The 24,109-nt window shown below is 40.9% G+C and overlaps 1 protein-coding gene across 2 annotated transcripts in view; it reads right to left on the bottom strand.

Moving 5' to 3' along the window:
* extl3 (exostosin-like glycosyltransferase 3) overlaps positions 1 to 24,109 on the bottom strand; it is an 80,948-nt gene that overhangs the window by 25,585 nt on the left and 31,254 nt on the right. The window contains exon 2 of one of the 2 annotated variants that reach the window (XM_063039391.1): positions 19,674 to 19,764. The exons of the other annotated variant lie outside the window; for it this stretch is intronic. The gene's annotated coding sequence lies outside the window, so the exon portion shown is untranslated. The remainder of the gene's footprint in view (positions 1 to 19,673; positions 19,765 to 24,109) is intronic. 2 annotated transcript variants of the gene reach the window in all.

Below are 24,109 nucleotides of genomic sequence, written 5' to 3'. Positions count from 1 at the left end.
TTTGCAAAATTTGGGTATGGCATTTTCATTTAACACCATTTTACCCCTAATATTTTAGTTTTCCAATGCCATCCTTGAATACTGTGACATCATCTAATACATTTCTTAACTCACTTTAAAATCAGTTGACTCTATTGTAGAGGATGTGGCATGTAAAAGGTGGATGGATCTCCAATCAAGTTGTAGTTGTCTCAACTAATCAGTCCCACAATGCTCTCCTGCTTTTACCACATACAAGCCAATGTAGCTTTGTTGCTCTATTTTACTGTTACAAATGTCATTTCCACAGGAGTTATCTTTTCTTCATACAAGTTCTTAGTTGGATATCTGTAGGCTTTAGTTCAATAACTTTGAAGTACTGTTCAAACTCATATTGTGGAATGAATGAAACTGTGAGCCACTGTCCAATTCCATTTTAATGAATTTGCTGTTCACTTGCACTGCATATCATATTGCTTGTCTATTGTTAGTTACACATTGTAAATCTCAAGGCCACCCAATGATGATGTCACTCTCATATCTGTCAAACTTTTCATCAACAGCACACAGATTAGTGCTCTTCTTGAAACTGCAACTTGACTTTTTAATCTTTTTATCTTCTTCCCTGTACAGTGCATTTCTTTTTGTCTGTCTCACATGCTCTTTGTATGTGTCCTACTTTGTGGCATTTTCTGCAAGTTTCGCCTTCAAACCCTCATTGGTCTAGTGTTTGTGAGCCCTGACACAACAGTAACACAATTTGTTCGGCCAGGCAGGTTTCTGTTTAGATGTTGCAATTCTCTTCACGCTCAGTTTCATTCCTGACTGCAACCCACTTGCATCTCTGTCTGCAGTTTCCACTGATATATCAACTTCAACTGCTCTTTTAAATAGAAAACCTACAGCACAATACAGGCCCTTCGGCCCACAAAGCTGTGCCGAACATGTCCTTACCTTAGTGATTACCTAGGATTACCCATAGCCCTCTATTTTTCTGAGCTCCATGTACCTGTCCAGGAGTCTCTTAAAAGACCCCATCGTATCTGCCTCCACCAACGTCACCAGCAGTCCATTCCACACACTCATCACTCTCTGCGTAAAAAACTTACCCATGATATCTCCTCTGTATCTACTTCCAAGCACCTTAAAACTGTGCCCACTCATGCTAGCCATTTCCGCCCTGGGAAAAAGCCTCTGACTATCCACACGATCAATGCCTCTCATCATCTTATAGACCTCTATCAGGTCTCCTCTGTCGTTCCAAAGAAAAAAGGCAGAGTTCACTCAACCTACTCTCATAAGGCAAGCTCCCCAATCCAGGCAACATCTTTGTTAATCTCCTCTGTACCCTTCCTATGGTTTCCACATCCTTCCTATAGTAAGGCGACCAGAACTGAGCAAAGTACTCCAAGTGAGGTCTGACCAGGGTCCTATATAGCTGTAACATTACCTCTCGGCTCCTAAAGTCAATTCCATGATTGATGAAGGCCAATGCACCGTATGCTTTCTTAACCACAGAGTCAACCTGCACAGCAGCTTTGAGTGTCCTATGGACTCGGACCCCAAGATCCCTCTGATCCTCCACACTGCCAAAGTCTTACCATTAATACTATATTCTGCCATCATATTTGACCTACCAAAATGAACCACCTCACACTTATCTGGGTTAAACTTAAATGTAAGTTGTGTTTCAGTTAGGAGCCATTTTGAATGCTTTCTTGTGAGAAGACTTCACAAACTAAACAATCATTCAGTGCTTCTTAAGCCTATCACTAAACTGACAATACTTAGTCAACTTCAATTCAGCCTCATATGCCGAAATGGACCCCTTCCTTTTGACTCTGTTAATGAAACTGAAAGTATTCTGCAATCAACAATGGCTTCAGTTCCTGTATTATTTTCACAATATCAGCAAAGCTCACTTTGGCTGGCTTGGTTGCAGCATTTAAACTTTTAAGCAAACTATATGCCTTTAAATCCAAAGCACCCAACATAATTGGCACTCGCTTCTCATTGGCTAGTCCATTTGCTTTAAAATACTGCTCAATTCTCTCACCATACAAACTCCAGTTATCTCTTGTGCAATCGAATGCATCTATCTTTCCGATATAGCCAGCCAGCCTTATGGGCTTTTATTTAAATTTATGATTACCCAGTACTCACTGTTTCTGAACCCACGAATTTATCCATTTTCTGCCTTTTTAAAAAATTTAGTTTCTCTGTCCTTTCCCAAAGAAACACATGCTGAGCTGTCTTTTATACTTGCCTATTTCTTGCTGCGTTCTCCCCCCCCCCAACTCAAACATCCCATTGCGCTTCAATAGTTAAGTAGTCTTTCCAGATTCATTAAAACCTCCTCATCGCCACTGTTATCTTTTGGAATTGCAAAACATAAAACAAATTGAAAGGAAACACAGAGCCAATAATGTGTCTTAGTTTCATTTTTACTTTCAGCGAGGTGCACACTTATGACGTGGTGGCATCATGACATACGCCTTTCACGTACCTTTACATATAATCCATAATGAAATATTGAAACAAACAAGAATGCTTAATCAAATATATTTCTAATATTACTCAAATATTAAATACACGAAAATGTCTTCCATGGCAAGCAACCAGTTCACATCAGTTCAGACGATGGTGGAGGCCAAGTCATTTGGGTATATTTAAAGCAGAGGTTGATAGATTCTTGATTAGTAAGGGTGTCAAAGGTTACAGGGAGAAGGGAAAAGAATAGTGTTGAGGGGTTAATAAACCTGCCATGATAGAATAATGGAGCAAACCCAATGGGCTGAATGGCCTAACTCTTACGGTCTTATACTGATCTGCCTGGAAATCTAGAAGGTATGATGGAAAGTCAGTGGGAGGAGGGGTCAAATATAAAAGTGAAAATTAAAATCTTACAGTTACTAGCATGAATGTGCATACATTTGTTTTCAACAAATGAGATGAAAACCAAGTTCCCATGTTCTTAGTTTTTTAAAAAATATTTGCAGTTTGTCTTTCTTAACAAGAGGGATGGTAACTAGAAAAGTTTCTTCCCCCCACCCCCCCACACCCCAATCAGTAAGTTGTTATAAACAAGAAAGAATTGTCTCAGAAAAGTGTTGGGAACAGAATCAATAGCACAGTATCAAATGGGAATGTTTGGATGAAAAATAAGATTCCAAATCAAGATTCAGGATTGTTTATTGTCATTCCTCAGTGAATGAGTGCAAAGGAGAACAATATGATTGTCACTTTGGATCCACTGCAGCATAAAAAATACAATCAGCATAAACAATCCTATATCAATCAATCCTATAAAACAATGTACCAGTAACTGTTATATACGTAGACTGATTGTATGTACATACAATGACACGAGGTAATGAGTATGCTGTGGTTGTGGGGATGGTGGGGCGGGTTAATGGGTGGAGGTGTTGATTAGCTTGATGGGTTGGGGGAAGTACTGTCTTTGAATCCAACGGTGTAGATGATACGTAGCCTTGTCCCTGATGGGAGTGTGACAAACACTCCACGAGTAGGATGGGTGGGATTATTCATGATATTGCTGGCCTCTTTCTGGCACTCTTCTGTATATATGGGTGGACTGGTGCTGGGGACACATTGGGCAGTTTTAAATAATAGGAAATAAGACGAAACAGAATTAATTTTCGCCAGAGAATGGTGAATCTGTGGAATGCTTTGCCACAGGCAGCTGTGGAGGCCAAGTCTTCATGTATGTTTAAGGCAGAGGTTGAAGGGATATAGAGAGAAGGCAGGAGATTGGGGCTAAGAGGAAAGGTGGTTCACCCATGATGAAATGGTGGAGCAGAATTGATGCGCCAAATGGCCCAATTCTGCTTCTATACCTTATGTTTAACTCTTCCAAGAACAGCCCCTCTGCTGGGTGATTAAATGATAATTTTGTTGAAAACTGTTTTTCCGCTATCCCTGAACCAGATAACTTCCTCTAAAGTATGTTTACAAATAAACCCACCCAAAGTTTACCAGTGCTTCACCACATCACACTCAGCAACATCTTGCAAGAGAGAGCAAGTCAGAATGACAGAAACAGGCCATATGGCCCACTGAGTCCATGTTATTCTTCAAGCAGTTATTTTCTCAGCTGGTAAAAATCCTGGCAACAGGGTAACATAGCAGTTAGTGTAAAGCTTTACAAGCCCCAGCGACCTGGGCTGAATTCCCACGGCTATCCGCAACGAGTTTGTACGTTCTCCCCAAGGATCTTCTCTGGGTGCTCTGGTTTCCTCCCATGTTCCAAAAGAAGCACAGGTTAGTAGGTTAATTGGTCACGGGTGCGATTAGGTGACACGGGTTCAAGGGCTGAAAGGGCAGATTAATAGTTTGGTACTGATTAGATGGGCTGAAGGGCCTGCTTTTGCTGTAGTGTTCTATGATTTAATAATAGTTGTTGGGGGAATTTTTGAGTTATTGTCTGAATAATAGCTTCCAAATCTCAGCCATGAACTTTAAGATAGTGCCCTCTTGTTCTGGTTTCCTCCATTGGTGACTCTATTAATTTTGTAATTGCCCTACGCACGTCTCCGTATGCATGGTTGATTTAATGTCATATTTTGCAACCGAGCCCATTTAGTCCTAGGCAGTGCTGTGGTGAGTCTCAGCTTGACTTGCATTCCCAGTTGTGTCTGTTAGCGTATGATTCCATTATAGTGTTCGAGCCACCGGGCTCACAGACGGAGCTTATCGCTGCCGGAGATAGAATGAGCGAATTGCAGAGTAGTCAATGTGGAAGAATTTTGATGCCTGCCCCCTGAAGCCAGGTGCAAGGTTGGGTTGCTCCAAGCACCGAGCCGATTTGGTGAGATCGGGAATGTCCTTGTGCTGGGCGGCCCAAGCATATTGGGGCACCAGGATCCCGGTCCGAGAACATGGCACCACCCGGTGCTTGGACAATTTAAACACCAGCACATATATACTGGAAGCCCAAGGGTCGGGTATGGAGGCGAAAGTCAGGCTGATTTTGCTCGCTTTCCCGCGAATGTAGTTGTCCACAGGGTTTTCGTGGCCAGATACTGAAGTAGATTGCCAGGGCTTTCTTCTGTGCAGGTACTGCTGTTGCCTAGGATGGGACCCGGCCGGATTTGAACTCAGGACCATCCGCCTTAAAGTCAGTACACCACTGGTCGGCCCATCTTTTACCTATCCAAATTACTCTTAAATGTTGAAAGAGTCCTGCATCCACTACTTCTGCTGAGAGCTTGTTCCACACTCTCACCACCCTCTGATTGAAAACGTTGCACCTCATGTTCTCCTTAAACATTTAACCTATTGCCTCTAGTTCTAGTCTCACCCACCCTCAAAGGAAAAAGCCTGTTTGCATTTTCTCTATCTACACCACTCATAACTTTGTATATTCTACCACATCTGCCTTCACCCTTCCATGCTCCACGTAGCATGCCCTGTTGAGGGTGAGGAACATGCCTAATCTGAGATGGGCATGAATTTATCACACATCAGTAGTAAAGGCTACAAACGAAGATTGGTAAAACAAAAAATACATTGATTAAAAGACATTTTCTTATCATATTTAAAACTACAGCAACATACATGTTTAATTACTGGTCTAATACTTTACAGGCCTAGTTCAAGGATCCAAGGATAAAAGTTCAAATCAACTTATTTAGGTGGGCATCTTGAACAGCCTGGCAGAGATGGGCTGAATGGCCTGTTTCTGTGCTGTATTACTATGACAATGACACCATGCTAGTTACCACTAAGAATAATGATCTGAATATGATTTAGGACATTACTTCCCTTCCTCCACATTTCACAGACACAGCCAATCTTGGGAGTTGTTTAGTACTGGAAAACTAAATGACGCAGTGTAATTCCTCGATACTAGAATTTAACATCCCCATTTGTTGGCGTTGTAAAGGAACAAGGCCCAATCACCTGTCCAGCTCTTGGCTCCATCCCTCTCCCTCCTGTCTTCTCCTATCATTTTGGATCTCCCCCTCCCCTTTCAAATCCCTTACTCACTCTTCCTTCAGTTAGTCCTGACGAAGGGTCTCGGCCTGACACGTCGACTGTACCTCTTCCTAGAGATGCTGCCTGGCCTGCTGCGTTCACCAGCAACTTTGATGTGTGTTGCATCTTTATAACTGTCCATTTACTTTCCCTTTGTCACATTCATTGTGTTCTCATTTCAGTAGCCAAATAATAGAAGGGACTTTACATTTATTTGAAATGGCTCTGGGGAACCTTTTGCGATTTGGAAATACCTTACAAAGAAACACCATGGGCGACTTTGTCACTTTTATCTTCTATAGCGGTGACTTCCTCTCGCCTTTCTATCTTGAACAATCCCTTTCACCAGACTCTTCTCTCCCGTTATTCTCGCGCTCATTACTAGCTCTACATGACTTTTCTTACCCTGTCCCATCTCTGCCCTCCTATCATTCTGCAAATCCAAACTCTTCATCACCCTTATCCCTTTTACCCATCTCTCTCATTCGCCCGGCTCTCACAGAACATAAGACTGTACAGCACAGCGCAGGGATACAATGTTATGCCGACTACAACTCCACAATTAATCTAATCCTTTCTTCTTACACAGCCCAAAAGTAGTCCACTTTCCTTTCAACCACGTGCCTATCTAAAAGTCTCAGCACAGTAGAGTAGCAATGACCAGCACTGCTTTTAGTGAGTTCATTTCCTGCTACGGCCTGTAAGGAAGTTGTACGTTCTCCCGATGACCTCATGAGTTTCATCCAGGTGCTCCAGTTTCCTCCCACATTCCAAAGGCAGACGGGTTAGGGTTAGTAATTATGGGTATGCTATGTTGATGTTGGAAGCCTGGTGACCCTTGTAAGCTGCCCCATCACAATCCTTACCAATTTAATTTGACACAAACAGTGTATTTCACTGAATGTTTTGATGACATGTGACCGATAAAGCCAATGTTTAATCTTACTAAATGTCCCTAATGTATCTGCCTCTACCAACGCGACTTCTAGCAGTACATTCCATGCACTTTGTGTTAATAAAAAACCTCTGACATCTGCACTAAACTTTCCTCTACTCACCTTAAAAGGATGTCCTCTGGTATGAGCCATTGCTGCTCTGGGAAAAATGTGCTGGCTGTCCACTCTATCTTACTCTATCATTTCCCATCCCCTTCTCTCCACCCCTGTCATCCTTCACTCTCCTACGTCTCACCTTTCCTCTATCATATTCAACACAAACAGAAGCACAAGGAATTCTGCCCCCCTTTCAATCAGATATATCAACATTATCCACCATCAAATTCAACAGAGTTGCACAAGACAAAAGCTGGCCCATTAGCCCAGAGTCCATGTTTATTTACACCATTTCACTCTGCTCATGTTCCTTACAACTGATCTTTTATCACTTTCCTGCAATAAGCCATTCTTGCCTCCTCTCCATTCTATCAAATAGGATTGGTCAATCCACAGGTATCTGTAGTAACTACAGCTAGAACTTGTGCTTCAGCTCATCAATACCCTTTGTGCATCCATAGCCATTAACTGGATCCAGCTGTTGCATTCTTTATATAAACAGCCTGTGCTTCACATAAACAACTTCCCAGTTCTTTGAGCTGACTGGCTGAAAGATGCTCAAAAATGATTTTTTTCCTGCAATCTATGCCCCCAGTGAATTGTCATTCTTTTGAGAATTCATTCTTTCAAGGTAATCATCATCATCATCTCCAACTCGTCTCAGAGGAAGTAGCTTCTTTATATATTTTATCGATCTCTATATCTGGAGTTTGGGTTCCCATCACTGGTGAGTCCACAGTTTGGAGTCTTGTTATGGGCGAGCCAGTGTGTGTGTGTGTGTGTGTGTGTGTGTGTGTGTGTGTGTGTGTGTGTGTGTGTGTGTGTGTGTGTGTGTGTGTATGTATGTATGTATGTATGTATAGGCAGGTGGGTGGGAAGGGAGGAAAACAGCATTGTTCTACTGTTATTTTGTTGCTGTTGTTGTTATTGCTTGTGTTGTTCAGCTGATCATTGTGGGCATGCTATGTTGCCACTAGAATGTGTTGCAACACTTGTGGGCTGCCCCCAGCACATCCCTAGGTTGTGTTGGTTGTTAGTACAAATTACGTATTTCATGGTATGCTGCAATATACATTTGTTTAAAAATTGAAGCTGATTCATCTTTCAGTATCATTAACACCTCAGTTAATCACACCATAATTTTCCATAGTTAAAGGAATACAAGTTCAGTTTACATAAACTCGTTCCATAATTTAATGTTAAGGCTGGGTCATATAATCATCCTTCCTGAGCAATGCAAACTAAAAAAGTGAAGATGCTGGAAAACTGAAATTTAAAAAAAAGATGATGTAGGAAATACTCAGTAAATCAAGCAGCATTTGTGAAGAAAGAGACAGAGAGTGTTCCTAACCTTCACATGATGAATAAAATTAGAGGTGGAATGAAAGGTTATCAACTAGAAACTTAAACTGTGTGTTTCTCTCCACAGATGCAGACTGTTCTGCCAAGTATTTCCAGCATTCTGTTTTAACATCCTTACTTTTCGTAACTTATTAATTACGTGTCCATTTACTTTTCTGTACAAAGACCAAAAGGCAAAGCTGAAAAAGAGGTTAGTATAGGAAAGATTTATAGAAGGATACTCTGACGTGTCACTCAAAGTTCAATGTCCTCTTCATTGACATGCTTAAGGTGCTAGTCAATTGATAATGGCTAAAGTGCACTGATAAAGTGTTTAACTGGCTGCAGTGATCTTGGGTATGAATCACTGGACTGGCTTCAAGGCAATAGTCAGGAACACTATAAAAATGGCGTATTTTTCCTTTAGATTGTTCACACAGAACAGTTTAATTAATTCATACCCTGAAATACTACTGAAACAAACATGTTTTTTTCTATTGAGTTGATATTTTGTCTTCGCTGAACGAGCTTATAACTGGCTTTAAATAAGTGTATTCATTGTCTGCTCTGAAAGCTGATGTCGGACTGTGATTACTTCTCCCCCATTAGATTGAAGTGTCTAATTCTTTCTTCTCTAAATATGGTATGAAGCAAAAGTTTATGGGTTTTCCTGAAAAGTACCTAACTGGGATGCAGTCCTATGCAACTTGAATTAGCCCCCATGAACTCTCCACGGTGCTGACTGATGTGGCCTTCTTTGGGGACTTGCCCACCCTGTCAAGGACACCCATTTCTCCCTGTCATTCCTTGCTTACTTTCTCCAACTGTTTGTCCTTCCTACATTCCATTTCCTTCCATCTCCAGCTTTCTACTGTTTAATCAACCCTCCCCACTTGATCTGCAGAATTCCTGTTGTTTGATCTTTTCATCTCTCCTTTCTCTTTCCCATCCAGTTACTTGCATTGGCTAGGACCCAGATTGGTTTACAAAGAATCTGAAGTATTCAAGTTTATTGTCATTGAACCATACACATGTATACAGCTAAACGAAACTTGTTCCTCTGGGACCAAGGTGCAAAAACATAGTACACATAGTCACACAGAGCAAATTACCATCTGGTACACACAGTCACAAAAGAATATTAGCGCAAGCCCCTGAATGGCATAGCCTAAGGACTGACGGTTGACATAAAGTGTGAGGTGTGTATTTATGTAAGACAATACGTTACTGACACTATTATAATAAAACTAATGGTAGTATAAATTAGGCAGCCACAACAATAAATTATGTTACTGGCATTAAAGAGTTAAAAAAATAATAACTTATTTATAGAGCACTTTTCAAACAAACGATGTAGTTCAAGATGCTTTACAGTGCAATAAAGTGCAGACATGAAAATAAAGACAAAATGATGTTAAAAGCAAGGTTAAATAAGTAGGCTTTTAGCTAGCATTTGAAGTGTTCAACTGAGGGATTGTGATCCACAGTTTAGGAGCGTAGTTCCAAAAAAGCCGACTCACCAATTATCTTTTGAGGGAGACTGCTTAAATTTAAGAGACCAGCAGAAGAAGATCTGTGAGCCCAAGCAGGATTATAAAACAAAAGTGATTCTGTGACATACCCTGGTCCCAGACCACAGAGTTTCAAAGACAAGTAAGAGAACTTTAAAATAAAAATTCTAAAAGACACAGGAAGCCAATGCAGAGTAGTTAGGATGGGAGTAATATGTACTCTCATCCTGGTTTTAGTTAAAAGTCTAGCAGCAGTACTCTGAATGAATTCAAGTTCGTCAATAGATTGCTTTGGAAGACCAGTATAAAGTGCATTGCCGTAATCTAGTCTATTTGATACAAGGGCGTGAATGTTTTTCAGCATCATTACATAATGGAAACGGACATACCTTTGCAATATTTCTTAAGTGCAGAAATGCTGTTCTGGCTTTATTTGGGATTTAAAATTCAAATCAGAATCAAGGACAACACCCAGGCTTGCTACTTATGATTTTAAAAGGGGAGCCAAGTTCCCAAATTTATCAAGAAGTTTATTTCTTAAAGTAAAGTTGCAGATGAAAACACCTGTGACGTTAGAAATGTCTGAAGCCGTAAGTTGCAGAAAACTTATCAGTTGAGAACAAATCCTGGAGTATTCTGGCACCTGTGTTAATGACAGGAGGAATATAGATTGCATAAAGAGGCAAACCAATCAATAAGATATCAGGATAACACTCAGTGCATGCACAGTGTCTGAGCAGAAGTGCGTTGAAATGGAGAAAAATTAGACGCCACCCATATTATTCCAAGATTCCAAACATATTCTGTTCCAGTTGTTTTTATATCTGATTGTGCATTAGGTTAAAGAGCCAGCAGTTAGGACATTAAATAAAATCATTTCGGAGGTTACAGAAAATGCAGATTAGCTTTATTTGCTACAAGTACGTTTGCATCATGGATACGCTGAGGAAAGCCCACAAGTGTCACCATGCTTCCAGCACCAACATAGCATGCCTACAACTCACTAATCCTAGTCCATACGCCTTTAGAATGTGGGAGGAAAATGGAGCACTCGGAGAAAGCCCACATAGTCACAGAGAGAACATACAAACTCCTTGCCGACAGCGGTGGGAATTGAACCTCAGTCTTACAGCTGGCATTGTAAAGTGTTACGATAACTGCTACACTACGGTGCCACCTCTTAAATTAGTTAACAACAGGGTGATAACACGTACTGGAGCAACAAATGTTTAATATTTCTAAAAATCCTGTCTGAAGGAAAACAAATAGTTTGCTGTGGTAGTTCGTCAGAGCCCAAATTTCTGCCATTTGCAAGATGAAGCATTTCTGACCTGACTTTATGCCTCCTGACCTTAGACATTGTAACTAGCAGAAATAATTACTCCTAGGTTGGCATGGTATTTTGAAAAGTTCGTTAATAACCCCTTAGCCTTCTATTACTGGGAATAGAAAGCTTAGGCTAAGCAACTTATCATTTACCATCATCCCCTCAAAACTAATCAATAAGTTTCAAGACCTTAGCCACAATATCTCCTTGTGCAATTGGATCCTTGATTTCATCACTTGCAGACCCCCAGTCAGTTTGGATTGGTAACAACATCTCCTCTATGATCTCCATCAGCACAGGTGCCAACATCTCCTCTATGATCTCCATCAGCACAGGTGCACCACAAGTTGGGTGCTTAGCCCCCAGCTCCACTTGCTTTACACTGTGTCTAAGCACAGCTCCAATGCCATATTCAAATTCGCTGACAATACCGCGGTCGTTGGTTGAATCAAAGGTGATGACAAATCAGCATTTAGGAGAGAGACTGAAAATCTGGCTGAGTGGTGCCATAAAAACAACTTCTTACTCAATGTCATCAAGATCAAGGAGCTGACAATTGACTTCAACAGGAGGAACCCAGAGGTCCATGAGCCAGTCTTCATTGGAGCATCTGAGATGGAGAGGGCCAGCAATTTTAAATTCCTCAGTGTTATCATTTCAGAGTACCTGCCGTACACCCAGAAGAAAGCACAGCAGTACCTCTACTTCCTTAGACTTTGAGAAGATTTGGCATGGCATCTAAAACTGACAAATTTCTATCAATGTGTAGTGGAGAGTATATTGGAATCACCAATGCCCTTGAATGGAAAACACTATAAAATGTTACCATCAGGTAGGAGGTACAGAAGCCTGAAGGCACACACACACATCAGTTCAGGAACAGCCTCTTCTCCTCTGCCATCCGATTCCTAAATGGACATTGAACCCTCGGACACTACAGTACTTCACTTTTTAAAAAAATATACAGCATTTCTGTTTTTTGCATTTTTTTAAATCTATTCAATATACACACACTGTAATTGATTTTTTCTCTCATCTATATTATGTATTGCATTGAGCTGCTGCTGTTAAGTTAACAAATTTCACACCACATGCCAGTGATAATAAACTTGATTCTGATTCTAATCAAACTTCAACACCCCAATAAAAAAGTAGTGGATACGGCCCAGTCCATCATGGGTAAAGCTGTTTCCACCACCGAACACATCTACACAAATGTTGTCGTAGGAAAGCTACATCCATCATCAGGGATCTCCACTACCCAGGTTATGCTCTCTTCTCATTAGGAAGGTGGTACAGGAGCTTCAGGACTCAGCACCAGGTTCAGGAACAGTTATTACTCCTCAACCATCAGGCTCCAGAGCCAAAGGGGATAACTTCACTCAATTTCACTTGCCCCAACATTAAAATGTTTCCACGACATAGGGACTCATTTTCAAGGGCTCTTCATCTTATGTTTTCAATATTTATTAATTAATTATTATTTCTTTCTTTTTCAGGTTGGTGCAGTCTTTTATTGATTCTATTATGGTTACAGAGTTATTGAATATGCCTGCAAGAAAATGAATCTCAGGGTTGTATATGTAATTTTATAATAAATTTACTTTGAAATTAGGAATCAGGCAGTATTTTGGTAAATCAATATGAAAGTTCATCTGACCCAAAAGTACTCTTCCAAAGCTGTGGTTAACAAAAATACTCTCAGTAATCCAACCGTGGTCTAAGTAGGGCTTTGAGTAGCCACAGAACAAATTATAACATGCTGTATTTCATTGGAACAAACACAAAATGCTAGAGGAACTCAGCAGGTCAAGCAACATCTATAGAGAGGAATAGATAGTCAATGTTTCAGGCCGAGACCCTTTATCAGAATCTGGTTTACTATCACCAGCGTGTGTCGTGAAATTTGTTAACTTAGCAGCAGCAGCAGTTCAACACAATACATAATCTAGAAGAAAAATAAAGTAATAATAATAGTAATAAAGAATAAAGATAATAAATAATTAAGAGAGGACTGGAAAGGAAGGGAGAAGAAGCCAGAATAAGAAGGCGGGGATCAGGGAGGAGGAGTACAAGCTGGCAGGTGATTGTGAAACCAGGTGAGGGGGAAGATCGGATGAAATGAGAAGCTGGCAGGTGATTGTGAAACCATGTGAGGGGGAAGATCGGATGAAATGAGAAGCTGGCAGGTGATTGTGAAACCATGTGAGGGGGAAGATCGGATGAAATGAGAAGCTGGCAGGTGATAGGTGAAAAAGGTGAAGGGCTGAAAAAGGAATCTGATAGGCGAGAAGAATAAACCATGGAGAAAGGGACGGAGGAATGAAATGTAATTCTAAATTTATTTTTATATAATTACTTATTCTTTATTATTGTTGAATGTTGCTTTTGTTGCATGTTCAAAGTAAATTATCAAAATACAAATGTCACTATACAAGACTCATTTTCTTGCAGGCATTCACAGTAGAACATAGAAATACAATTGAATCAATAAAAACTGTACACAAAGACTGAGAACCAAATTGCAAAATACAAACTGTGCAAATACAATAAATAAGTGAATAAATAATACTGAAAACAGGAGTTGTAGAGTCCTTGAAAGTGATTGCTTATTGAATCAGTTCAGTGTTGGGATAAGTGAATTTATCCTCACTGGTTCAGGAGCCTGATGGTTGAAGGGTTATAACCATTCCTGAACCTGGTGGTGTGGGACCTGAGACGGTGTCACTCCCTGACCAACACACCACAGCAAATCCCTAACACATGTATAGTTGCAAGAATAAGTTTGTGAACTCTTTGCAATTACTTTACTGATCCCAAAGGAAATGACAGTGTCACAGTACCATTACAACTACACAAATATGCAAATATTAGAAGAGAAGCAAGAAAAAAATAAGCTACCACAAGCAGTCTAACAGGAGGGAGTCATCACTTCCCTGACTATAGGATGACTCATTATAGAGCCTAATGGCCAAGGGCAAGAATAACCTCACATAATTGGAGCAGCAGAATTACCTGGTTTTCAGCATTAATTACACTTAAAATGTGGTCTGATCTTCATTAATGTCACGATAATAAACAAACACAGCCTGCCCAAATTTACAACACACAAACAATTGTACCTTCTCCTCAGTATTGAGTACACCATTTAAACAATCACAATCTAGATTCAAGAAAAAAAGTATGTGAACATCTGGGGTAATACCCTCTACAAAAGCTATTTGATGAGATGAGATTGAAGGTGTGGGTTGTCCAGGTGCCCCGCCCTATATTAAAAAAAACAGGTTACTGACAGAGCCTGCTCTTCTCAAGGAAGATCTGTTTATCTGCACCATGCATTGATCATTGTAGAGATGCTTAAAGCTGGAAAAGGTTCTAAAAGCATTTCTAAAGATCTTAATGTTTGTCAAACCACAGTATGAAAAATTGTCTAAATGGAGGAATTTCAGTACTGTTGCTACTCTCCCTACAGTGGGTGTTCTGCAAAGATCAATGTTGCAATGCTGACAGAGGTGAAAAAGAATCCAAGAGTAACAGCAAAAGATCTTCAGAAAACTCTAGAATTTGCTGAAGTCTCTGTTCATGTGTCCACTATAAGAAAAACATCAAATAAGAATGGCATTCATGGGAGGACACCATGGAGGAAGCCACTGCTGCCCAAAAAAAAAACATTGCTGCACGTTTCAAGTTTGCAAAAGACCACCTGGATGTTCCAAAATGCTTCTGCAACAATGTTCTGAGGATAGATGAAACAGAAGTTGAACTTTTTGGCAGAAATACACACCACTATGTTTGGAGGAAGAAGGGCACTGCACACCAACACCAAAACCTCACCTGAACTGTGAAGCATGGTGGAAGAAGCATCCTGGTTTGGGGCTGCTTTGCTGCTGAGGGAACAATGAATTCAAAATTGTATCAAGACCTTTTTACAGGAGAATGTCAGGGTAGCGCTCTGTTACCCGAAGCTTAATAGAAGTTGGATGATGCAACAAGACAATGACCTGAAACACAAGAGTAAATCAACAAAAGAATGGTTTATAAAGAAGAAAATGTGTGTTTTGGAAAGGCCAAGTGAGAGTCCAGATCTTAACCCAATTGAGATGCTGTGGTATGAACTGAAGAGGGCTATTCATGCAAGATATCTTAGAAATATTGATGAACTGAAACAGTTTTGTATGGAGGAATGGATTAAAATCCCTCCTTGTAGTGCAAGTCTGATCAACAGCTACAGGAAATGTTTGAAGAAGGTTATTGCTGCTAAAAGGAGGTTCTACCAGTTATTAAATACAAACGTACAAGGGTTCACATACTTTTTTCAGTCTGGACTGCGAATGATTAAACAATGTGTTCAATAAAGACATAAAAAGAACAATTTGTGTGTTATTAAGCAGATTGTGTTTGGCTATAATTGTGACTTAGATGAAGGTCAAACCACATTTTATAAGTAATTAATGCAGAAAACCATGTCATTGCAAAGGATTCACAAACTTTTTCTCGCAACTGTAAATACATATGGTGACTGAAGCTGATCCTCATACGTGGCAATTTATCCCATGACCCAAGGAGCCTATAGTCACTGATGTTTCCATAATCAACACGTATGCCTGTTATACATTACAAGCCAAGTCGTGCATTTTAAATACTGCTCACTATCCCTTTGTCTCCCGCGTCAGCCAATATCAATAAAATTGGTCAATAATTTGTCTCACATTCCACAAGCTTCAAACATGACCAGCAGGTTCTTTAAAGGGACTTCATCATGGATCTATATAAATAACATCCGGATACACTATTTTGCCATCAATCAGCTGAAAATTCTCAAGGTGACCTCCTACTCGGAATGTGCATATTCCTATCTACGAACTCCAGCAATTTCCCGTAAATTCTACAAATCCAAGGGGTCCTCCATGAGGAGAAACTATTGCCACAAATAGAAGTTTTTAAAATTGTATTTCAGGTATCTGCAATTTTCCATGACGTTCTGAGATACAAACCAGCTGGTAAAGATAAGCTTCATTTGTCACACGTAGATCGAAACCATGCTTCTGGTGCCTACAACTCACTAACCCAAACCTGTATCTTTGGAATGTGAGAGGAAACTAGAGCACCTGTAGGAAACCCATATAGCCACGGGAAGAACATACAAACTTTTTAAGACGGCAGCAGAAATTGAACCCTGACTGCTGACCAGTGGTGCGTAAAACATAGAAACATAGAAACATAGAAAATAGGTGCAGGAGTAGGCCATTCGGCCCTTCGAGCCTGCACCGCCATTTATTATGATCATGGCTGATCATCCAACTCAGAACCCAGCCTTCCCTCCATACCCCCTGACCCCTGTAGCCACAAGGGCCATATCTAACTTCCTTTTAAACATAGCTAATGAACTGGCCTCAACAGTTTGCTGTGGCAGAGAATTCCACAGATTCACCACTCTCTGTGTGAAGAAGTTTTTCCTAACCTCGGTCCTAAAAGGCTTCCCCTCTATCCTCAAACTGTGACCCCTCGTTCTAGACCTCCCCAACATCGGGAACAATCTTCCCGCATCTAGCCTGTCCAATCCCTTTAGGATCTTATACGTTTCAATCAGATCCCCCCTCAATCTTCTAAATTCCAACGAGTACAAGCCCAGTTCATCCAGTCTTTCTTCATATGAAAGTCCTGCCATCCCAGGAATCAATCTGGTGAACCTTCTTTGTACTCCCTCTATGGCAAAGATGTCTTTCCTCAGATTAGGGGACCAAAACTGCACACAATACTCCAGGTGTGGTCTCACCAAGGCCTTGTACAACTGCAGTAGTACCTCCCTGCTCCTGTACTCGAATCCTCTCGCTATAAATGCCAGCATACCGTTCGCCTTTTTCACCGCCTGCTGTACCTGCATGCCCACTTTCAATGACTGGTGTATAATGACACCCAGGTCTCGTTGCACCTCCCCTTTTCCTAATCGGCCACCATTCAGATAATAATCTGTTTTCCTATTTTTGCCACCAAAGTGGATAACTTCACATTTATCCACATTAAATTGCATCTGCCATGAGTTTGCCCACTCACCCAACCTATCCAAGTCACCCTGCATCCTCTTAGCATCCTCCTCACTGCTAACACTGCCACCCAGCTTCGTGTCATCCGCAAACTTGGAGATGCTGCATTTAATTCCCTCATCCAAGTCATTAATATATATTGTAAACAACTGGGGTCCCAGCACTGAGCCTTGCGGTACCCCACTAGTCACCGCCTGCCATTCTGAAAAGGTCCCGTTTATTCCCACTCTTTGCTTCCTGTCTGCTAACCAATTCTCCACCCACACCAATACCTTACCCCCAATACCGTGTGCTTTAAGTTTGCACACTAATCTCCTGTGTGGGACCTTGTCAAAAGCCTTTTGAAAATCCAAATATACCACATCCACTGGTTCTCCCCTATCCACTCTACTAGTTACATCCTCAAAAAATTCTATGAGATTCGTCAGACATGATTTTCCTTTCACAAATCCATGCTGACTTTGTCCGATCATTTCACCGCTTTCCGAATGTGCTGTTATCACATCCTTGATAACTGACTCCAGCAGTTTCCCCACCACCGACGTTAGGCTAACCGGCCTATAATTCCCCGGTTTCTCTCTCCCTCCTTTTTTAAAAAGTGGGGTTACATTAGCCACCCTCCAATCCTCAGGAACTAGTCCAGAATCTAACGAGTTTTGAAAAATTATCACTAATGCATCCACTATTTCTTGGGCCACTTCCTTAAGCACTCTGGGATGCAGACCATCTGGCCCTGGGGATTTATCTGCCTTCAATCCCTTCAATTTACCTAACACCACTTCCCTACTAACATGTATTTTGCTCAGTTCCTCCATCTCACTGGACCCTCTGTCCCTTACTATTTCTGGAAGATTATTTATGTCCTCCTTAGTGAAGACAGAACCAAAGTAATTATTCAATTGGTCTGCCATGTCCTTGCTCCCCATAATCAATTCACCTGTTTCTGTTTGCAGGGGACCTACATTTGTCTTTATCAGTCTTTTCCTTTTTACATATCTATAAAAGCTTTTACAGTCCGTTTTTATGTTCTCTGCCAGTTTTCTCTCATAATCTTTTTTCCCCTTCCTAATTAAGCCCTTTGTCCTCCTCTGCTGAACTCTGAATTTCTCCCAGTCCTCAGGTGAGCCACTTTCTCTGGCTAATTTGTATGCTACTTCTTTGGAATTGATACTATCCCTAATTTCTCTCGTCAGCCACGGGTGCACTACCTTCCTTGATTTATTCTTTTGCCAAACTGGGATGAACAATTGTTGTAGTTCATCCATGCAACCTTTAAATGCCTGCCATTGCATATCCACCGTCAATCCTTGAAGTGTCATTTGCCAGTCTATCTTAGCTAATTCACGTCTCATACCTTCAAAGTTACCCCTCTTTAAGTTCAGAACCTTTGTTTCTGAATTAACTACGTCACTCTCCATGTTAATGAAGAATTCCACCATATTATGGTCACTCTTACCCAAGGGGCCTCTCACGACAAGATCGCTAATTAACCCTTCCTCATTGCTCAAAACCCAGTCCAGAATAGCCTGCTCTCTAGTCGGTTCCTCGACATGTTGGTTCAAAAAACCATCCCGCATACATTCCAAGAAATCCTCTTCCTCAGCACCTTTACCAATTTGGTTCACCCAGTCTACATGTAGATTGAAGTCACCCATTATAACTGCTGTTCCTTTATTGCACACATTTCTAATTTCCTGTTTAATACCATCTCCGACCTCACTACTACTGTTAGGTGGCCTGTACACAACTCCCACCAGCGTCTTCTGCCCCTTAGTGTTACGCAGCTCTACCCATACCGATTCCACATCTTCCCGGCTTATGTCCTTCCTTTCTACTGCGTTAATCTCTTTTTTAACCAGCAACGCCACCCCACCTCCCCTTCCTTCATGTCTATCCCTCCTGAATATTGAATATCCCTGAACGTTGAGCTCCCATCCCTGGTCACCCTGGAGCCATGTCTCTGTGATCCCAACTATATCATAATCATTAATAACAATCTGCACTTTGTGCTAAACGTTGTGCTAATTGCTATGTTACCATGCTGCCGGATCCTGGAGATACATCAAGCTTTACATAGAACATGACAGCTCACGAACAACCCCTTTGGCCCACCATATCTGCCCCAACCACAATGCCAAACTAAATTGCTCTACTTGTCTGTGCATTGTCTGCATCTCTTTTCTATTCCATCACCTGCATTTATACTTCGTTTTTGTTTTACTTTTCTTCTATACTTCAATGTTGACTTATACAATTTTTTGAACATCTTTGGCTGTTGTTTTTGCCCCTTGGAAATACAGACCGACTCAACATCAATTCTCTCTAAACAAGTTCCTCTAATTTATTTGCAAACATACAGCTGATCCTCACATTGCTACGTCTAAATCCTAGGACACCCCACCCAACAGCACTCCAGGAGTACCTTCACTGAGACTGCAGCAGTACACTACCACCATCTCGAGGGCAAGAAGGGATGGGCGATATATGCTGACCTTACCAGAGATGCCCAGCTCCTGAAAGTAAACAAAAACCTTTTTAAAGCTTAGCATTATTTGTTATACTGTATGACCATTGAAACATACAGCAAAATGATAATGGGACAACATTGGCTCCACCAGGTACTTCTCCCCAGCTGCAGTGATGGTAACAGGAGAAGGGAAACCCCTTCCTTTGGATGCACTATCCCAATTATAATGGGACTTCTATTAAAAAAAAACAAAATAAACTTTATTTATATTAAAAGCATTATTTACCAGAATAAACAGTTCAATGCCTTTTCATTCTTTACATTCATAGTCTGTTCTATTGCATTTATATGCATAAATAGCATGTCTGCCACTCATGGGACTCTGGGCTAGTACACTGCTACAATAATAACTGAGGGGCTTCGCCTCCAACCCGGCTCCTCCCTGTCCAGTAGAAGAACTCTACACTGTGGTCCTTCCCCATCGAGCCTTTGCAGTAGCTGCACCAAGCTTCAGTGCATCTCTCAGCGTGTAGTCCCGCAGTCTGGAATGTCCCAGTTGCCAGCATCCCTGCATGGACATTACAATATGTTGGTACACCAGCAAATTTCAGGCAGACCAAAGGGCATTGTTCTCCGAGTTGATGATCTGCCAGCAGCCTTGATGTTTGCCAGAGTGTGTGAATGGAGTCAAAGAATTGGGCCAAATGATTATTGGCTCCTCCAGCTGCAGTGACAGCCACAGGAGAAGGGGAATCCCATGCATTATGCTGTCAAAACTGACAATCAGCAAAACATAGGACAATAGTTGTACTGCTTTCCAAAATCAATCGTTGAATATACAGTTAACAGGCAAATTGTCTTGTTCAATATCTTCTTTTTCAATATTTTTATTAATTACTTGCATAGACGAATACAAAATACATTATGATATTACAGAAACAAGATTGAATTTCCCCATAACATTGAAAAGGTATATTTTATTCTAATCTAAAGCAAAATCAAAACCCCATAACAAAATAGAAAAAAAGAGAAAAAAAAACAGCTGTTTGATTAAAAGAAAAGAAAATCTTTGACAAACATTATATTCAAACATATAATAGCCATCATCATTGCTGAGCAAGTCGAAAATTGTGAAAGTAGTTCCAAAAAGATCCCCATACTGTGAAAAAAAATCTTGTTTAGGTATAGAAATAGAACACCTAATCTTCTCTAGATTTAAACATGACATAACATCAATCAACCAATGGGCATGAGCAGGCGGAGTGGCATCTTTCCATTTAAGCAACAAAACTCTTCTGGCTAAAAGAGAAATAAAAGCCAAAATATGCAAATCATTTGGCTTAAGAGTAAAATCATTTCCTCCAACAATGCCAAACAAGGCAGTCAGAGGGTTGGGTTTAAAGTTTACTTTAAAAAGCTCCGAGAAAGTTTGAAATACTTCTTTCCAAAATTTATCAAGCCGCAGGCAGGACCAAAACATATGAATTAGAGAGGCCTCTTCAACATTACCCCTATTACAGTATGGAGAAAAATCTGAGTAAAAACGAGAGAGCTTATCTTTAGTCATATAGGCTCTATGAACCACTTTAAATTGTAAAAGAGAGTGACGCGCACATAACAAAGAGGTGTGAACAAGTTTAAAAATTTCACTCCAAGTATCCTCATCAATCAAAAGCTGTACATCATGTTCCCAGAGGTTTTTAATTTTGTCTAACAGAATGTTTCTCAATGCCAACAACATACTATAAATATCAGAAATAGAACCATTATGAAAAGGTTTCAAAGTAAAAATTGTATCAAATTCTTATCTGGACATTTAGTAAATGTATGAAGTTGAGAACGCAAGTCGTCTCTAATTTGTAAATATCTAAAAAAGTGAGCTTTACGAAGATTATATTTAATAGATAGTTGATCAAATGAGGAAAGACTATCTCCAACAAACAGATCCTCCTAGTCTATTCCTCTCTTCAAAACTACATCAGTCAAAGAAGGTTTTAAAAAAAGTTAGAAAAAATGGGACCAGAGAGTGAAAAACCAAATAACCCAAAGAATTTTCTAAATTGTAACCAAATCTTCAAAGAATGTTTAACTAAGTATCAGTTAAATTACTTAAGGATAGAGGAATTGAACAACCAAGAAGAGAAATAATAGAAAATTTATTAACAGAATTAACTTCTGAAGAAACCCAAACCGGACAGTCTTCACGATTAATGTAGTATAACTAAAACATATGGTAGCATATGTTGACTGCCCAGTAATAAAACCTAAAACTGGGTAGGGCTAATCCCCCATTTTTTTTTTTAGCTTTCTGAAGATGAACTTTGTTTAATCAGGGGGTTTTATTCTTCCGTAAGTGAGAAGATATAATCAAATCTAAAGAGTCGAAAAAGGATTTAGGAATAAAGACAGGTAGGGCTAGAAATAAGTACAAAAGTATAGGCAAAATATTCATTTTAATAGAATTAATACGTCCAATCAGCGATAAAGAAAGGGGAGACCAATTTGATAGTACCGTAACATATTCCAAAAGAGTGATAAAGTTTTCTTTAAAAAGAAATTTGTAATTCTTAGTAATTGGTATACCCAAATACGTAAATTGATTTCCTACAATTTTAAAAGGAAGGTCTTGTTCAATATGTTAATAAACAAAAAATGATGAAACTTCTTTTCTGCAGACTTCAATTCATTAACTAACTCAAATTCTACATCCTTTTATTTTTCTGTTTCAAATTTTGCATTACTTCGGATTGCTTTTTTGGATTGGGACTACAGAGCATCGTGGGAGCTGAATTCTGAAGGAAGGCAGTTTTTTTATAAACTTCTTTGAGTGCAAGAAGGGCGAGACTGTGCAGGCATGTGACATCAACAGGACCGCGCGGAGAGTTTAAAAAAGCAGGTTGCTGCCAACGGCTCTCTTTTGGATCGGGAGTACAGAGTTTCGTGGGAGCTGAATTCTGAAGGAAGGCAGTTTTTTTATAAACTTCTTTGAGTGCAAGAAGGGCGAGACTGCGCAGGCGTGTGACGTCAACAGGACGGCACGGAGAGTTGAAAAAGGAGACCACCCTATACAGCGGGCAGCTGTCAGAGTGGGCAGCGGAGTGAGTGGGAGCAGAGTGCAGGGCTTTGGCTTCAACGGGGCTTCGGTGGTAAACGGGAAGAGGAGAGAGCGAAGCGCCAACTCTTTTCTTTTCTCCCCCCCCTCCTTTCGCGAATTGGCCTGGACAGACAGGAACAGCAGGGCTCTCACAGCTAATGGTACGAGCGAACGGTTTAAAAAGTTCATCTGTTTGGCGAGGTAAGTGGGTGAGTAGACTTATTTTTCCTCTTTCATTCCTGTAGAATTAGATAGCATGCCTGCAGGGTTAGTGCTTTGTTCAGGGTGTCAGATGTGGGAATCCTGGGAGACTTCCGGCCTCCCTGATGGCCACATCTGCGCCAGGTGCACCGAGATGCAGCTCCTCAGAGACTGTGTCAGGGATCTGCAGCTGCAGCTTGATGACCTACTGCTTATTAGAGAAAGTGAAGAGGTGACAGACAGGAGCTACAGGGAGGTAGTCATCCCTAGGCTACAGGGGTCAGAAAACTGGGTCATTGTCAAGAGAGGGAAGGAAAATGCCCAGATAGTGGAGAGCACACCTGTGGCTGTACCCCTCAGCAACAAATATCTTGTTCTGGATGCTGTTGAGGGGGATGACCTGACAGGGTACGCCCACGGTGACCGGGTCTCTGGCACTGAGCCTGGTGCTGTTGTGTAGGAGAGAAGGAGGGAGAAGAGAAATGCGGTAGTTGTAGGAGATTCCATAGTCAGGGGAACAGACAGGAGATTCTGTGACCCCGATAGAGATACCCGCATGGTGTGTTGCCTCCCAGGTGCCAGGGTACGGGATGTCTCGGATCGGGTCCTGAATATTCTAAAGGGGGAGGGTGAGCAGCCAGTTGTCTTGGTACATGTTGGTACCAATGACATAGATAAGACAAAGGAGGAGGTCCTGAAGAGAGATTTCCAGGAGTTAGGAAGGAAGCTGAGAAGCAGGACCTCCAGGGTAGTAATCTCGGGATTGCTACCTGTGCCACATGCTAGCGAGGGCAAGAATTGTAGGATCAGGCAGATGAATGCGTGGCTGAGAGACTGGTGTAGGGGGCAGGGCTTCAGATTCTTGGATAATTGGGATCTCTTCTGGGGGAAGTATGACCTGTTCAAAAAGGACAGGTTACACCTGAGCCTGAAGGGGACCAATATCCTGGCAGGAAAGTTCAATAGAGCTGTTAGGGAGGGTTTAAACTAATTTGGCAGGGGGATGGGAACCAGAATGACAGAGCGGAGGAAGGAGAAAACAGAAATAGATCTAAGATAGTGAGCAGTAAAGATGTCAGGAAAGACAGGCAGGTGA

This window comes from Mobula hypostoma, chromosome 2, assembly GCF_963921235.1.
Source record: "Mobula hypostoma chromosome 2, sMobHyp1.1, whole genome shotgun sequence".
In the NCBI taxonomy this organism is placed as follows: Eukaryota; Metazoa; Chordata; class Chondrichthyes; order Myliobatiformes; family Myliobatidae; genus Mobula; species Mobula hypostoma.
The sequence above is the reverse complement of the archived record's forward strand: the minus strand, read 5'-3'. Positions and strand labels throughout refer to the sequence as shown.